We start from the raw sequence: 14,639 nt of genomic DNA on the forward strand, positions 1-14,639 counted from the left end.
TCCCTGCCAGTTGCAATGTGGCTTTCGGAAGTTAATAGTTGTATCCCTTTGGAGAAAATCACTTACTGCTTGAGGAATAAGTTAGACATTTTACAGAATTTGGCAACCTTTTATTGACTATATGGAGAATCTCCCCCCACATCTCATTGATTGAATCTATATAGAATCCTCACATAATGTTTCACGTAACGTATAATATGTAGCCTACGGCAGGTGATCCAATGTCTCGTTATTTAAATTTTTTAAAATGTTTTATTATTGTATGTTTGTTTATATAATTATAATTAAAATTTATTTTTGTTTACGTTCGTCTGTTACTGTCACTTTGTCCTATCGTTGTTTAATATCTTTTCACTTTTGTTTTGAATGTTCTTAATTGGAAAATGCAAAAAAATATATATATAAAAAAAAAGAAGATGAGTGTTGTCTCATGGGCTAGGGACTTTGTTATGGCTCATCTTTCTAACAGCTCTCATATACTCACAAGGACCAGGACTGATTACAGTACACTACCATGTCTATTCAGGTTGAGACAATGCATGAAGCGTCTGTAAACAACTACCAACACTACTTCAATATTCAGCCTGTATGAATGCTATTCAGCCTGTATGGATGCTATTCAGCCTGTATGAATGCTATTCAGCCTGTATGGATGCTATTCAGCCTGTATGAATGCTATTCAGCCTGTATGGATGCTATTCAGCCTGTATGGATGCTATTCAGCCTGTATGGATGCTATTCAGCCTGTATGGATGCTATTCAGCCTGTATGAATGCTATTCAGCCTGTATGAATGCTATTCAGCCTGTATGAATGCTATTCAGCCTGTATGGATGCTATTCAGCCTGTATGAATGCAACATTGCAGCGATAATTATGTGAAAATCAATACGGCTTTATTGTACAAACAGACCCAGATTATGCATGGAGGCTCTCACAGAGGGGCTACTGAGCATAGATACATGCATACTTTACTGTTCTATTTCATTCTGTGCTACAGAGATCAGGGGAACATGTGGGCTAGTAATGCACAGAATGGCACATAAAAACTGTGATATAGAATGGAAATGGGGTAGGTAGGCCTTTAGAGATATAAAACTGAGACTCTGCATGCAGACTTCTGCAAAAATATCCTCCGTGTACAACGTTAAACACCAAATAATGCATGCAGAGCAGAATTAGGATGATACCTACTGATTATCAAAATCCAGAAAAGAACCGCTAAATTATACAACCACCTAAAAGGAAGCGATTCCTAAACCTTCTATAACAAAGCCATCACCTACAGAGACATGAACCTGGAGAAGAGTCCACTAAGCAAGCTGGTCCTGGGGCTCTAATCACAAACACAAACAGACCCCGCAGAGTCCCAGGACAGCAACAAAATTAGACCCAACCAAATGAGAATGACAAAACAAAAAGAATCAACAAAAAAAACTGAGCAAACTAGAATGCTATTTGGCCCTAAACAGAGAGTACACAGTGGCAGAATACCTGACCACTGTGACTGACCCAAACTTAAGGAAAGCTTTGACTATGTACAGACTCAGTGAGCATAGCCTTGCTATTGAGAAAGGCCACCATAGGCAGACCTGGCTCTCAAGAGAAGACAGGCTATGCACACTGCCCACAAAATGAGGTGGAAACTGAGTTGCACTTCCTAACCACCTACCAAAAGTATGACCATATTAGAGACACATATTTTCCTCAGATTACACAGAATTTGAAAACAAACCCGATTTTGATAAACTCCCATATCTACTGGGTGAAATACCACAGTGTGCCATCACAGCAGCAAGATTTGTGACCTGTTGCCACAAGAAAAGGGCAACCAGTGAAGAACAAACACCATTGTATATACAACCCATATTTATGTTTATTTATTTTCCCTTTTGTACTTCAACCATTTGCACATCGTTACAACACTGTATATATACTGTACATAATGACATTTGAAATGTCTTTATTCTTTTGGAACATCTGTGAGTAATGTTTACTGTTCATTTTTATTGTTAATTTCACTTTTGTATATTATCTACTTCATTTGCTTAGGCAATGTAAACTTAGAGTTGAAGTCGGAAGTTTACAAACACTTAGGTTGGTTTTTCAACCACTCCACAAATGTCTTGTTAACAAACTATAGTTTTGGCAAGTCGGTTAGGACATCTGCTTTGTGCATGACACAAGTAATTTTTCCAACAATTGTTTACAGACAGATTATTTCACTTATAATTCACTGTATCACAATTCCAGTGGGTCAGAAGTTTACATACACTAAGTTGACTGTGCCTTTAAACAGCTTGGAAAATTCCAGAAAATGACATCATGGCTTTAGCAGCTTCTGATAGGCTAATTGACATCATTTGAGTCAATTGGAGGTGTACCTGTGGATGTATTTCAAAGCCTACCTTCAAACTCAGTGCCTCTTTGCTTGACATCATGGGAAAATCAAAAGAAATCAGCCAAGACCTCAGAAAAATAATTATAGACCTCCAGAATTCTGGTTCATCCTTGGGAGCAATTTCCAAACGCCTGAAGGTACCACGTTCATCTGAAAAAACAATAGTATGCAAGTATAAACACCATGGGACCACGCAGCCGTCATACCGCTCAGGAAGGAGACACTATGGTGCGAAAGTGCAAATCAATCCCAGAACAACAATAAAGGACCTTGTGAAGATGCTGGAGGAAACAGGTACAAAAGTATTTATATCCATAGTAAAAACGAGTCCTATATCAACATAACCTGAAAGGCCGCTCAGAAAGGAAGAAGCCACTGCTCCAAAACCGCCATAAAAAAGCCAGACTACGGTTTGCAACTGCACATGGGGACAAAGATCATACTTTTTGGAGAAATGTCCTCTGGTCGGATGAAACAAAAATAGAACTGTTTGGCCATAATGACTGTCTTGCTGAAGGAGGGACTGGTGCACTGCACAAAATAGATGGCATCATAAGGAAAATGATGTGGATATATTGAAGCAACATCTCAAGACATCAGTCAGGAAGTTAAAGCTTGGTCGCAAATGGGTCTTCCAAATGGACAATGACCCCAAGCATACTTCCAACATTGTGGCAAAATCGCTTAAGGAAAACAAAGTCAAGGTATTGGAGTGGCCATCAAAGCCCTGACCTCAATCCTATAGAAAATTTGTGGGCAGAACTGAAAAAGCGTGTGTGAGCAAGGAGGCCTACAAACCTGACTCAGTTACACCAGTTCTGTCAGGAGGAATGGGCCATAATTCACCCAACTTATTTTGGGAAGCTTGTGGAAGGTTTCCCGATACGTTTGACCCAAGTTAAACTATTTAAAGGCAATGCTACCAAATACTAATTGAGTGTATGTAAACTTCTGACCCACTGGGAATGTGATAAAAGAAATAAAACCTGAAGTAAATCATTCTCGCTACTATTATTCTGACATTTCACATTCTTTAAAAAAAAATATATATATATATTTTTGCATTTTCCAATTAAGAACATTCAAAACAAAAGTGAAAAGATATTAGACAACGATAGGACAAAGTGACAGTATCAGACGAACGTAAACAAAAATAAATTATAATTATATAAACAAACATACAATAATAATAAAAATAACAAAATAACAAAATAACGAGACATTGGATCACCTTCCGTAGGCTACATATTATACATTACGTGTGAAACATTATGTGAGGATTATATAGAGATTCAATCAATGAGATGTGGGGGGAGATTCTCCATATAGTCAATAAAAGGTTGGATTATATATAGATTCAATCAATGAGATGTGGGGGGAGATTCTCCATATAGTCAATAAAAGGTTGCCAAATTCTGTAAAATGTCTAACTTATTCCTCAAGCAGTAAGTGATTTTCTCCAAAGGGATACAACTATTAACTTCCCGAAAGCCACATTGCAACTGGCAGGGAGGAATCCAATTTCCATTTCAAGGCAATACATTTCTTGGCAATCGCTAGCAATATTTCTGTTAGCTTTATAGTATGGCTTTGCCTAAGATTGGTGTTAGTAAAGTTACCCAGTAGACAGACCTCCGGGTCTAAAGGGAATGCAACCCCGTGAATTGAGGATATGGTATCGCATACCCCCTGCCAGAAACCGTATAGTTTTGAACACTGCCAAGTGGAATGGAGGAATGTTCCTTCATCTGAGCCACATCTAAAACATAGAGAGGAGATATCTGGGTTGAACCTGTGCAGTCTAGATGGGGTGATATAGAGCTGATGGAGGAAATTAAACTGGATCAGTCTGTATCTGGAGTTCAATGTGGATGTAACCCCATCCCTGCATAGGTCACTCCATAGATCCTCATCAAGATCAATACCCAGATCTTTCTCCCATCTAAGTCGGGGTTTATCTAGCCCAGGCAGTGTTAGTCCTGACATAAGAGCATTGTAAACACGGGAAATGGTCTTGAACAGTGGTTGGTCTGCGTGGCAGAGTTGTTCAATAGGTGACATCTTAGGTAGGTTCCATTGTCCCTTGAGAGTCACCCTAATAAAGTTTCGTAGTTGTAGGTAGCTAAAGAAGTCCCTGTTAGGCAAGTGGTATTTCTGTTTCAGCTGATCAAAAGACATAAGAACTCCCTCCTCGTAACAATGTTCCAGAAGAGTGATCCCTTATCAGACCATGGTCTAAAGTTACTATTCTGGAAAAACATAGGGATACATTTACATTTTACATTTAAGTCATTTAGCAGACGCTCTTATCCAGAGCGACTTACAAATTGGTGCATTCACCTTATGACCTCCAGTGGAACAGTAGTGCATCTAAATCTTTTCAGGGGGAGGGGGGGTGAGAGGGATTACTTTATCCTATCCTAGGTATTCCTTAAAGAGGTGGGGTTTCAGGTGTCTCCGGAAGGTGGTGATTGACTCCGCTGTCCTGGCGTCGTGAGGGAGTTTGTTCCACCATTGGGGGGCCAGAGCAGCGAACAGTTTTGACTGGGCTGAGCGGGAACTGTACTTCCTCAGTGGTAGGGAGGCGAGCAGGCCAGAGGTGGATGAACGCAGTGCCCTTGTTTGGGTGTAGGGCCTGATCAGAGCCTGGAGGTACTGAGGTGCCGTTCCCCTCACAGCTCCGTAGGCAAGCACCATGGTCTTGTAGCGGATGCGAGCTTCAACTGGAAGCCAGTGGAGGGAGCGGAGGAGCGGGGTGACGTGAGAGAACTTGGGAAGGTTGAACACCAGACGGGCTGCGGCGTTCTGGATGAGTTGTAGGGGTTTAATGGCACAGGCAGGGAGCCCAGCCAACAGCGAGTTGCAGTAATCCAGACGGGAGATGACAAGTGCCTGGATTAGGACCTGCGCCGCTTCCTGTGTGAGGCAGGGTCGTACTCTGCGGATGTTGTAGAGCATGAACCTACAGGAACGGGCCACCGCCTTGATGTTAGTTGAGAACGACAGGGTGTTGTCCAGGATCACGCCAAGGTTCTTAGCGCTCTGGGAGGAGGACACAATGGAGTTGTCAACCGTGATGGCGAGATCATGGAACGGGCAGTCCTTCCCCGGGAGGAAGAGCAGCTCCGTCTTGCCGAGGTTCAGCTTGAGGTGGTGATCCGTCATCCACACGGATATGTCTGCCAGACATGCAGAGATGCGATTCGCCACCTGGTCATCAGAAGGGGGAAAGGAGAAGATTAATTGTGTGTCGTCTGCATAGCAATGATAGGAGAGACCATGTGAGGTTATGACAGAGCCAAGTGACTTGGTGTATAGCGAGAATAGGAGAGGGCCTAGAACAGAGCCCTGGGGGACACCAGTGGTGAGAGCACGTGGTGTGGAGACGGATTCTCGCCACGCCACCTGGTAGGAGCGACCTGTCAGGTAGGACGCAATCCAAGCGTGGGCCGCGCCGGAGATGCCCAACTCGGAGAGGGTGGAGAGGAGGATCTGATGGTTCACAGTATCGAAGGCAGCCGATAGGTCTAGAAGGATGAGAGCAGAGGAGAGAGAGTTAGCTTTAGCAGTGCGGAGCGCCTCCGTGATACAGAGAAGAGCAGTCTCAGTTGAATGACTAGTCTTGAAACCTGACTGATTTGGATCAAGAAGGTCATTCTGAGAGAGATAGCGGGAGAGCTGGCCAAGGACGGCACGTTCAAGAGTTTTGGAGAGAAAAGAAAGAAGGGATACTGGTCTGTAGTTGTTGACATCGGAGGGATCGAGTGTAGGTTTTTTCAGAAGGGGTGCAACTCTCGCTCTCTTGAAGACGGAAGGGACGTAGCCAGCGGTCAGGGATGAGTTGATGAGCGAGGTGAGGTAAGGGAGGAGGTCTCCGGAAATGGTCTGGAGAAGAGAGGAGGGGATAGGGTCAAGCGGGCAGGTTGTAGGGCGGCCGGCCGTCACAAGACGCGAGATTTCATCTGGAGAGAGAGAGGAGAAAGAGGTCAGAGCACAGGGTAGGGCAGTGTGAGCAGAACCAGCGGTGTCGTTTGACTTAGCAAACGAGGATCGGATGTCGTCGACCTTCTTTTCAAAATGGTTGACGAAGTCATCTGCAGAGAGGGAGGAGGGGGAGGGGGAGGAGGATTCAGGAGGGAGGAGAAGGTTGCAAAGAGCTTCCTAGGGTTAGAGGCAGATGCTTGGAATTTAGAGTGGTAGAAAGTGGCTTTAGCAGCAGAGAGAGAAGAGGAAAATGTAGAGAGGAGGGAGTGAAAGGATGTCAGGTCCGCAGGGAGGCGAGTTTTCCTCCATTTCCGCTCGGCTGCCCGGAGCCCTGTTCTGTGAGCTCGCAATGAGTCGTCGAGCCACGGAGCGGGAGGGGAGGACCGAGCCGGCCTGGAGGATAGGGGACATAGAGAGTCAAAGGATGCAGAAAGGGAGGAGAGGAGGGTTGAGGAGGCAGAATCAGGAGATAGGTTGGAGAAGGTTTGAGCAGAGGGAAGAGATGATAGGATGGAAGAGGAGAGAGTAGCGGGGGAGAGAGAGCGAAGGTTGGGACGGCGCGATACCATCCGAGTAGGGGCAGTGTGGGAAGTGTTGGATGAGAGCGAGAGGGAAAAGGATACAAGGTAGTGGTCGGAGACTTGGAGGGGAGTTGCAACGAGGTTAGTGGAGGAACAGCATCTAGTAAAGATGAGGTCGAGCGTATTTCCTGCCTTGTGAGTAGGGGGGGAAGGTGAGAGGGTGAGGTCAAAAGAGGAGAGGAGTGGAAAGAAGGAGGCAGAGAGGAATGAGTCAAAGGTAGGCGTGGGGAGGTTAAAGTCGCCCAGAACTGTGAGAGGTGAGCCGTCCTCAGGAAAGGAGCTTATCAAGACGAGGGGGATCAATCTATTGTTCCATAAAGGGGTTTTAGGGGAAAGGAATCCCCCTCGTCTGAACAGCTCATGCAGTTTGCACCATGCCAGGACAGGATGTATGATTAAAGGGTTATCTGTGATGGTTTTTATAGATTTTATGTCCCATTTGTAAAACAAATCTGCCCCAGTGTCATCATTTACCTCAAGCTTTTCAATGTTCAACCATGAGGGAGAGGGACCATTGTCAAACCTCTGAGCCAGAAACCTAGACTGTGCAGCCCAGTAGTACATTCTAAAATTGGGGAGGTTTAAGCCCCCTTGACTGTAATCAAGGGTCAGTTTATCCAGGCCAACCCTAGGGGTTTTGCCATGCCAGATAAACCGTCTGGTCAGCTTGTCGAGAGAGGAAAAAAATGCTGCGGGAACAGGGATAGGGAGAGATTGAAACAGATATAGAAACCTGGGCAGGACATTCATTTTAATTACATTGATTCTACCCATAAGAGTGAGATGTAAGTCCATCCATTTACAAAGGTCAACCTCCACCTTTTGCAACAAACTGGCCAGATTGAGTTTATAGAGGTTGTTCAGATTACCATCCACCATTATGCCCAAATATGTGAAGCCCATAGGCGACCATCTGAAAGGAAACTTGTGCTTGATGGTATGATGGTCAAAGACAGACAACGGTAAGATTAGGCTTTTATCAAAATTGCTCTTATATCCAGAGAAAGAACTATAACACTGTAGTAGGATCTGCAAGTGAGAGAGGGAGTGTTCTGGGTTTGATAGAAATAAGATAAGGTCATCCGCAAAGAGTGATAATTTATGGGTATGGGGGCCCACCTCAAAGCCATGTATGTCAGGGCACGTTCTAATAGCCTCAGCCAACGGTTCGATGGCGAGGGCAAAGAGGTGGGGGCTAATTGGGCAACCTTGTCTGTTCCCCCTATAGGAGGAAGTAATCCCATTGGTAGCAATCCTAGCTTTAGGAGATTTGTAGAGTGATTTTATCAAATTTACAAACACGGTATCTAAACCGAACTTTTCCAAGACGCGAAAGAGGTATGGCCATTCAACCCTATCAAAGGCCTTTTCAGCGTCGAGGGAGACTGCGACACTAGGTATTTTGTTTTTGTTAGCAAGGTGAATTATATCAAAGAACCTTCTGAGATTATTGGAGGACAATCTATTAATTATGAAGCCAGTTTGATCTGGGTTGACCAACAGGGGAAGACATGACTCCAGTCTCTTAGATAGCATCTTGGTGACCAGTTTACAATCTGTGTTAAGGAGAGAGATTGGTCTATAGGAGGCGCACTTTAGCGGGTTTTTCCCTTTCTTGTGGATTACAGTTATCACTGCTTGAGAGAAGGACTCTGGAAAGCAGTTGTCTTCTCTGGCTTTTTTAAGTACCTCCATAAGGTAGGGGACCAACAGCTCCCTAAATTCTTTATAGAACTCTGGAGGGAAGCCATCCTCCCCAGGAGATTTATTAGAAGGTAAGGATTTAATGGCCTCCAACAATTCAGGAACTGAGAAGTGTTCACTCAGGCGCTCGCTGTCTTCCCCTGACAGGCATGGGAGGTTGAGAGAGGAGAGAAAGGAGTCTATCTCTGATAGATCATCGCTTGATTGGGAAGTGTAGAGGTCTTCATAGTATTTCTTAAAAGTATTATTAATTTCAGTAGGGTGGAAAGATATCTCATTAGTAAGAGTTTCTATGGCATTAATTGTCCTCTTACTTTCCTCTGCTTTCAGTTGCCATGCCAATACTTTGTGAGCTTTCTCTCCAAGCTCATAATAACGCTGTTTTGATTTAGTGATGGCCCTCTCAGCTTGATATGTGTTCAGAATATTATATTTAAGTTTTTTATTTACCAAAAGCCTGTATAGATCTTTAGTCTGGCCTCTTTGGTAGGTTTTCTCTAGCTCAGAGATTTCAGATTCAAGGGCACTCAGTTCCGCACCGTGTTTTTTCATCAGCCCTTTAGTATAGGAAATAATCTGTCCCCTCAGATAGGCCTTCAATGTGTCCCAAAGAATGAAGCTGTCAGGAGCAGAGGGTTTGTTTGTCAAAGTAAAAATATTGATCTGCCCTTTGATGAATGCACAAAATTCAGGTTATTTTAGAAGTGTAGAATTTAGTCTCCATCTATGTGCTCCATTTACCTTAGTAGGAATGGAGATTGATAATACCAGAGGAGAATGGTCACTAAGAAATCTGGGGAGATACTCGACATCTAACACTCTATGAAACAGTTGTGTCGAAAGTAAAAAGTTATCTATGCGTGTGTGTGTCTTGTGTGTGTGTGAATAAAAATAGTAGTCCCTATCCTGTGGGTGCAACTGTCTCCAGATGTCTAGTAAATTGAGATCTTTCATGAATGACATGGTGAGCTTGCCGGCTTTGGTAAGAAGTGAGGGTTTATCAGAAGACCTATCAAGAACTGTATCTAAGCAAAAATTTAAATCTCCTCCAACCAGTAGCCATCCTGGTGGTGCTTGAGCAACCTGAAGGAAGACATTCTGAATAAACATATGGTCATCGAAGTTAGGAGCATAAATATTCAATAGGGTCCAAGCCTCTGAAAACATATGCCCCTGCACCAAAACAATCCTGCCAGAGGGATCAGAGATGGTGTTGTTGACGCATGCTTTGGAGTTAAAAGAGGATGCAAAAACTTGTCCTACCCATTCCCTCTTCAATTTCTTGTGTTCACTGGCTGTAAGATGTGTTTCTTGTAAAAACACAAATGTCAGCCTTTCATTTCTTAAGGTATGTATAGACTCTTTTCCTTTTAATCGGGCTGTTAAGACCTTTTACGTTGAATGTGACATATTTTAGTGGATTAAGCATAGGTTGGGTTTCAAATATGTAACTGAATAGAAATCTATCATATGCAGATAATTAGGAAATGTTTCAACTTTGGTTTGAGCACAAAAGTGACCTGTGTGTCTCTTTAGGAAGGAAACAATAAACATAGAAAAAAGGAAGAAAAAAATAATAAAAATCCCACCCACCCCGATTGTCAGACTAAAACAACAATCCCAACAATCAAACATGAATACACTTGTAGAGATTACGTTGCTGCTCGCTTTCCATCTTGCTCTTAACTAGCTAAACCTTGGCGTAAACTAAATCCTGCGAGCTCTCTAAATTGAAAACAAACGTTGTGAATAGATATTTATGGCTGAATATTTACTGCCCACGGTAAGGGATGCTTGAGTCTCTTTACGAAAGATTAACATAAATGAGGGGGAAAGCAGTGGGCCTAAACCCACTTATTGCTTCGCCCAGTAGATATGGACTAAACCAAAATATACTCTCCTGTAAATGTAATAGAACTCACCCCGGGAAGATACGGTTAGTTGAAAATGTACAAATCAATTAAAGTGACCGGGAGATACCAGCAGTTCAATCCGGATAAGAGAAAACAAACGAACTGCATTTTATCCCCCAGAGAGACCGTCCTGGCTCAGACTCAGACGTTGCTCAGTTCTTTGAGAAAAGTGTGCACTTCTCCCGGTGTGTTGAAGAGATGGCTTCGGCCTTTGACCTGAACTTTCATCCGCGCAGGGTGGATGAGGTAGCCGGTGATGTTCTTCTCCTTCAGTGCTTTGGCGGCAGGTCTGAACTGCTTGCGGCGTCTGGCGAGATCCGTGCTCATATCTGGGAAAAGGCTGACCCTCTTTCCATCGATGGTGATGTCCCCTTTGGCTCTTGCGAGTTGCAGTGTCTTCTCTCTGTCTTGGAAACGGAGGAACCTGATCAGGACGGCTCGTGGGGGCTCGTCTGGCCGGGGTTTCGGCGCTGATGTTCTGTGGGCGCGTTCGATTTCCAGCGGCTTGGTGAAGTTGATTATGCCTAGGACCTCCGGGATCCATTGTGTGAAGAAACGGACCGGGTCACGGCCCCCGCTGTCCTCTTTCAATCTCACCACACGGATATTACTACGTCTACTCTGATTCTCCATCTGATCTACTTTGTTTTTGAGGTAGACATTGTCCTTTTGCAGTTGTGTCAAGACCTGGTCATGTCTAGCGATGGTATCTTCAACTGTGCTAATGCGCAACTCTGCCTCAGTCGTTCTCAAAAGGAGATCATTCATGGAGGATTTCAGGTCGTCAATGGAAGAATGGAGTTCAGCCGATTTCTTATCGATTTTCAGAGAAAGACCTCTGTTACCATCCTGAATTTCCCGGAGGAGAGTAGCCAGCATGTCGGCAGGCTCGCAAGAGGCTGCCGAGAGCAAAAGCCTGGAACTGTCGTCTGAGTTATGAGGGCTAATGCTAATCTTGCTAGCTGTAGCGTTATCGTTATCTTGGGAATCAACAACGTTTTGGTCGTCCTTCTCGCCTCTCGGTCGGAGGTCCATGGCTCTTTGGGAAGGTAAGTACTTGACAATTTATCAGCCGATGTTAGAATATTGTTTCAACGTTGTTATTTAGGTAAAAATAGAATAACTTTGAAGAGCTCGGTTTGTCAACGTCTGCTCAGCTCCGCGGCATCACGTGCTCCCCGAACTTTTCACATTCTTAAAATAAAGTGGTGATCCTAACTGATCTAAGACAAGACATTTTTACTGGGATTAAATGTCAGGAATTGTGAGAAACTTCCGACTTCAACTGTATGTTTCACATGCCAATAAAGCGCCTTGAATTGATATACAGTGTTTGATAGAGAGGAGACCTTGAAGGGTCAATGATGGCTGAACTGAAATATGAATCAGTCTCAGTGCTAGGGATCAGGGGGCTTCTTTAGTGTCACACAAGTGCTATCTGACCCGCAATATTATTATTAGTCGTGTGAGGAGACTGCCATGACAACCGAGTGACCTGATGGCGAAGGTGAAGGATTTGAGGGGGATACTCCCTTACACAGAAAACGATATTTCACGTTGAAATCATGTTTTTGGAACACTTCACGTGATCACATTTTCATGTGTCGGTTGATGTTAATCACATGTCGCTTTACATGTCACATTCATTTCACATAAGATCACGTGAAGTTCATGGGGTTTTTCCGTAAAGGCTGTTTGTACGAGAGGCGGCTGTCAGTTTTCATAGTAGGACCATTTTCTTTTCCCGCAAAGAGGAAATACTATTTCCGACAGTACTTATTATTAGCCCTGTCTTTGAGCTTAGATGGGACTCAAAGGGGAACGTTTTCCAAACCCTTTTATGTTGGCTAAAGCTCTTACAGCCTAATGCTTTCAACACCATATCACATTTTTCCCCCTCCAGCTTTAACTTCAATTATAACTAGATTATTATCATTTGTAATGACATTCAAATATACCCCTTTCTTCTAAGGTAATTATAGCTGTTGATGCTTTACCCAAAATTATATTATGTAGTGTAAATAAAATGGCATGTTGCAAATCAACTTCAATAACAGCAGACAAAAAAATATATATATATCCTTCATTTACAATGATACAAATGCATCCATTATAGAGTGTGTTTAGAGACGCCCTGATCATAGCCTCACCATTCTGCTTCATCAGAACAGTTGTTTTCAACCTTCCTACAATTACACTAACCCGGTAGCCATGCTCTGTGGAAGCACATGAAATGATAACATTCTCTATCTCTGAGAGAGAAAAAAAGTCCTCCGTCCATTACACACAGTCAAAAAAAAGTCCTCCGTCCATTACACACAAAAAAAGTGTTGTTTTTCTTATGCCACGGTAATGGGAGAGACAACTTAAAAACATAATCCCAAAACAGCCTGGCCAGACCCATGAATATAATGATTAACAGAACGGAAGGAGGACATAGAACACACACATCATTCTACAGTCCCCGTCGTCGGTTTACTCTATTCCCTAATGAACTTCTGTTACGAGCTCTAACTTCTAACCTGGACAAGTGAGACCAAACAGATGTCAACACTGAAACAGATGTCAACACTGACTATCAATACAAAGTGTAAAAACTACAGGAGAGTGGAGACAAGAATAGCTCCCATTGCTTAAAACACACACACACACACACACACACACACACACACACACACACACACACACACACACACACACACACACACATACACACAGCTGGTGGGGACATTACCCCTGGGTGGTTAGTTCCCAGGGTCATCTGTCTGCTGCTTCTGTATTAGATAGTGTAACATCCAGCCTGATGGCATTGGGTAAATGTCAGGGCAAAGGTCAAATTCACACAGGAACCATTCCACTCCTCCATGTTGCATTTATTATACCAGGCCAGCTGTGTCCTATGTGGAAAATAAACAAATAAAATATGGAACCAATTGCTGGCCTTGACATTACTCTATTTGCAGGGGCTTGACACACGTCTACATAAAGTAGACAAACACTTAAGAACCTAACATTAGTAGATTTGATATACTGAATAACATGATGTAGCAAGTACTGGGACTGCAGTCAGAGGCCTTAGTCGGCAGACGGAGTCAAAGTGGAACCCAGTTATAGAATGCAGTGTTTTTCTGTCCCTTCAGTCTTGACGCACAGAGACACAGGTCCTGGGAAGCAGCGTGACACACGGACGTGCCAACCGTTTGACCATTAACGGGCAAAACAGGAACAAGTCTCGACAAAGCTGATAGGAATGCTGCTGACCAATGAGCCGGCTACATATAAGGGCATATATCAGCGTTGTTTTTCTCATGCCACAGTAACAGTAACGATCAACCTAAAAACATAATCACATAACTTGTTGAACAGCCTGGCCAGACCCATGAATATAATGATTAACAGAGAGGAAGGAGGACATAGAACACACATTCTACAGTTCCCATCACCGGTTCATTAAATACCTTAATGAACGTACAGGAAACTGACAAAATAAAGGAAACACCAACATAAAAATATCTTAATAGGGCGTGGAACTCTATTGGAGGGATGAGACACACCTCCTCCACAAGAAATTCCATCCTTTAGTGTTTTGTTGATGGTGGTGGAAAACGCTTTGTCATCCTATGGGGGCTTTGTCATCCTATGGGGGCTTTGTCATCCTATGGGGGCTTTGTCATCCTATGGGGGCTTTGTCATCCTATGGGGGCTTTGTCATCCTATGGGGGCTTTGTCATCCTATGGGGGCATTGTCATCCTATGGGGGCTTTGTCATCCTATGGGGGCATTGTCATCCTATGGGGGCTTTGTCATCCTATGGGGGCTTTGTCATCCTATGGGGGCATTGTCATCCTATGGGGGCTTTGTCATCCTATGGGGGCATTGTCATCCTATGGGGGGCATAGTCATCCTATGGGGGCTTTGTCATCCTATGGGGGCATTGTCATCCTATGGGGGCTTTGTCATCCTATGGGGGCATTGTCATCCTATGGGGGGGCATAGTCATCCTATGGGGGCATAGTCATCCTATGGGGGCATAGTCATCCTATGGGGGCTTTGTCATC

This window comes from Oncorhynchus nerka, linkage group LG8 (genome assembly GCF_034236695.1).
Source record: "Oncorhynchus nerka isolate Pitt River linkage group LG8, Oner_Uvic_2.0, whole genome shotgun sequence".
In the NCBI taxonomy this organism is placed as follows: Eukaryota; Metazoa; Chordata; class Actinopteri; order Salmoniformes; family Salmonidae; genus Oncorhynchus; species Oncorhynchus nerka.